General features: G+C 39.2%; 1 long non-coding RNA gene across 1 annotated transcript; it reads right to left on the reverse strand.

The window, feature by feature from the left end:
- Positions 1-520: 520 nt before the first annotated feature.
- On the reverse strand, positions 521-4,032 carry LOC124232016 (uncharacterized). Its single transcript, XR_006886746.1, has 2 exons — positions 3,810-4,032; positions 521-706 (listed from the first exon to the last, which is right to left on the reverse strand). It is a non-coding gene; the product is annotated as an uncharacterized LOC124232016 (long non-coding RNA).
- Positions 4,033-4,438: the final 406 nt, after the last annotated feature.

The raw sequence follows: 4,438 nt of genomic DNA on the forward strand, positions 1-4,438 counted from the left end.
TGCAGTGCGACTTCGCTCCTACGTCCTAGCATAATTATGCTTTTAAGCATAAACCGTATTACGAGTTGAGACCACGCGAGAAGATTTTCCTCTGCAGTTAAGGAGAACAGGGACTCAGAAACCCTACCTCCATCCCAATACCCTCTGGAATAAGCAGTCCCCGGAAAGCGCGGGCAGTGCAGGGCCGCTTCCATCGCCCCGGGCGCCAGCGCTTGCCCGCAACGCCACCAGCCACTTACCAGTTTCCTGGAGCCCGGATTCGGCTTTAAGTTGGCCAGGCTAACCCGGGGCAGGGCCCGGGAGCAGTCCCAGAGCCCTGAACCCACTGCCCGGAAAAGAAAAAGCAACACCCCCCAGGAAGAGCCTCCAAGGGCACCGGGCCGCTTCGGAGCCCACGTGGTCTGGGGCGCTGCTTTACGGCTGCGGCCCCGCCCCTGTCGCAGTGCCGCGAGCGCGCCAGCGCCCTGGACTCCGGCAGCGGCTTCGGAAGCTTTAGAAGATTGACATGTCGGTGTTGCTCTGCCTTTTTTTTTTTTTTTTGTAAATTCGCTGCGGATGTCATCATGGTTTGAGAGATCGTGGCTTGAGCCCGGGCTTGAACGTCGGTGTTCTCTTCCGCCACAGCAAACGCGCACTGCAAACGCTGCAGTCTGCGGTCCTCAAGAGGCAGTGTCTTCTCTGACCGCGCCGTGGAGAATCAGATAACCTGAGCGCAGAATTACTAATTTTGAATTTGGCTAATTAAACACAGTGAGAGTAAACAATACTCAGAGTCCAGCTAGTAAAATGCCTGGCTAATACTAACCTGTGTAATGAAATTCAACCTACGCATTCCCATCAGTGTGCTTCTACGTGTACTGCATTGACCCACCGAGTCGCTGAGATACGAACTTCACTGAACTGCTGCTCGTGATGACAGGTGCCATAGGAGCGCTTGGCACGTGCGATCGCTGTGTTGTCAGCCTTATTCGATCAATCGCTTGTGGAGGTAGATGTTACTACCTTTTACGGACCGGGACGGTAAGGGTTGGCAAGGTCGGGTAGCTTGACCAAGGTCTCACAACAAGCGGCAGAGCCCGGACTCACACTTACACTGCCTCCTAGTAGAACAGTAGTGTTTCCTAGGATATAAAATTGAATATCTGCAGCATAGAATACATAATATTATTTTCAAGCAAAAAAATAGCTTCCCTGTTTTTGTCTTAAGTGAATGTGGTATAGAAGACAAGGTTCCTTTCTTTTTCTTTCTCTTATTCTTTTTATATTTCACTGTCTTGCTGGGGAGTTGTTCTTTCTGGTTCCTCTTAGTGATCACAAATAGTGAAGGAGAGAAATTTTTGGAGGGGAGCTACTTCTATGTTTAATTAAACCCTTTTGAAGTTATTTTAAAAGAAGTATAAAATACTACAGAAAGAAAATTTTGCATTCATGCTTTATTTAAACAATATTTATGAGCAAGACACTGAAACTTGTTACTGAAAGATATACGTGGATGAAGTCAAACAAGATCTTGCTCCCACGTTGTTTGAAATCTAGTAGGACAGACTTTCCCAAATTGAGTATTTTATAAAAGTTAAAAAAAAAAGTACGTCTCTTGTGGACCTAATAATGCAAATTCAAGAAAAATACAGATATATGAGTTCTATAAAACAATGTGAAGATAAAGTCCAGACTCTATTTAGAAGTACAAAAGAAAATACTGAAAAAAAATAAGCTAGTTCCTGCCTTTAAGAGGTTTCACTTCAATATATTTCATAATCTTTTCTTTAGAATTTTCATACTTCTGAGAGGAAAATTACAAAATATGTTGCAAAATGTGCCCTAATCTACAGAAATATATACAATTTTTTTTCTCTACCTAGAAAATCTTTTGCATTAAGTAATGAACTTTTGGATGAGTGTTAACACCAATAATGTTTCTCATGGAAAAAATGTGTATTGAATAAATGAGATACAGGAAATAAAAAACAATGTGCTGCATTTCTTGCAAGTAGATGCTCTTTGTTGTGTAGGTTATATAGTGTTATTGGTGAACATACGTTAATAATGGTGGAAATAATTGTTTGTAGTTAATTGTAGGCCGTTTGTTTATCCCATATCCAACATGCTGATGAAGCATATAAAACTGTCAAAATAATTTAATGAGTTTCATCTGTGTTTTAAGAATGTAGGTTAAGGTGTGTGGTGAATAAGTCATCAACCCTTACCTTAAGCCTATAGTTTTACATCATCATTATCATTGCATGATAATACTTATTAAGCACCCACCTGCTTGGGGTGTTGTGCTATACTCTGTTTAAATGATTTTAATGAGACCTTGTCATAAGAAAACATCTCAACAAGAGATTTAAAGTCCATCCTAATTCCAGTCCCAGTTGATAGTGACTACTGAATCATTATGTAAAAAGAATAAAACAAGCCTGTAAAGATGGTGTAATTTGAAGTTCCTTGGGAAGGCCTCTTTCTCACACACTCCCAAATAATTTTCCCCTACCTATCCCAGTGCCTTAACAGTCTGCCAACAGAGATGAATTCTTTTGAGCTCATTATTTAGAATTAAAATTCTCAAGGTGGGTAGAGAATGAGAGAGGGGGATGAAAATAAAAGGGGATAAATTTATCACATGAGGTACTTTGTATGAACCATAGTAATAATACACCGTGAAGTGAAGCATCTGATCAATTTAACCCTCTGTTTCTGAGATTAAAAAACAACAAAAACATGCATATAAAACTCTCCCATCTAATCTCCCTAAATGAGATCACACATTAAATAATATTTGGCAGGGATGGGAACAGGAGGAGGAAGGGAATTTCAGTTATTACATTATTACTGATTTTTACCATGAGCCAAAAACAAATCATTTTTAGAATGAGACCAAGAATAGACTCATTTTGTAATGATCAAAGTTGAGGAGCAGAAAAGAACCAGAGATGTGCTTTTCCTCAGGGAAGGCGGGAGGAAGCCAAGGGCAGGAGGGCAGTGAATCCCTTTGATACTGGGAGAAAACCAATTCCGAGAGAGCTAATCAGAGGGCACGGGAAGGGGCTGGAAATAAATGTCACCTCGACAAAACCTACCCAGTTGTATCAAAGCTTGGCCCTGACTTCAAGGCCTTCATTCACAGCTAAATAGTTTCTGTTTTAATTTTATTAAAGTATACTAAGGCATACATTTGTTATGAAAAAAATCAAGTCATACAAAATAATAATGAGGAACAAAAGTTCTCCACAGGCAATTACTTTTCACTTTTTTTTTTTATTTCTTCCGGTGACTGCCTCCATATTTATAAATTAAAGGATCTCAATCACTAATTGTTTTATCAATTTTTGACATTGTGGATTCACTTATGACAGGTGAGGATTTAGATAATTTAAACTATTTCCTCTTAGTATTTTAGTTATTTTATGATAAACCATATAATTTAAATAAGGTAAGTACTTCAAACATCTGTTTTTTGGATTTTCAACTTTCAAAATTATACATTAGCTCCTCACTCTGTGCGAGATGAAGATACTTACACACCTAACCTCTCACACTTCTTTGCTCCTTCTGCTTGCCAACTTCTGTTAGCTATATATTTTCTTTAACATTGTTATAGATTATAATGTACTTATACACTTTAAGTGATCATTTAGGGTAAATAAGAAGCTACAACAATTACTGTATTTGCTGTCTCTAGAACACTTTTCATTATTGCCCTCTTTCCTGGCCACAAAGAACTGGCTTTCAGGCTGACAAGCTTTCTTTAAATTCATGATCACAAACCTTAAGCCGGTCATCCTTTTCCAGGGTTTTAGAAAACTTACTTTTTCGCTCTCCGCGATGACTATTTTGTATGTTCTCTCTTGGCCAATGATTTTCCTTTATACTTCAGAAAAAAGTCACGAGATAGGGAATTTCTCCCACATCCCACCACTAAATGTACAATCCTTCCTACAACTGCATTTATCTTCTGCATCATATTAAAGAGAAGGAAGTGGCTTTTCTTCTGTTAATGTTCAGTCTTTCCAGCTGTGATCTGGACTCCTATGTCTGCTACCCACTTAGGGGTTTAGTTGTTTTCCTTATCCCCTCTCTTTACTGCATCATCAATCTCTCCTCAGGCTGGATGGTCTCTTCATGATAAAAAATGTTGTAATATCGCTCATCTTAAAAAAACAAAGACAAAACACCACTTTTCTTTACCCCGTAATCCCTCTAGCTGAGCCTATTTCTCTGCTTGCTTTCATAGCAAAACTTCTTGAAAGAGTTCTACGTGGACTCTCTTTTCCTCCTCTTTGATTCATACGTTTTCCTATGAATAACCTCCATATTGCCAAATCTGATAAGAAATGCAAATCAAAATCACAATTGACATATCACCTATCACAAATGTTAGGATGACTATTACCAAAAAACAAAAAATGGCAAGTGTTGGCAAGGATGTGGAGAAATT

The sequence above is a fragment of the Equus quagga genome, unplaced genomic scaffold, assembly GCF_021613505.1.
Source record: "Equus quagga isolate Etosha38 unplaced genomic scaffold, UCLA_HA_Equagga_1.0 HiC_scaffold_16732_RagTag, whole genome shotgun sequence".
In the NCBI taxonomy this organism is placed as follows: domain Eukaryota; kingdom Metazoa; phylum Chordata; class Mammalia; order Perissodactyla; family Equidae; genus Equus; species Equus quagga.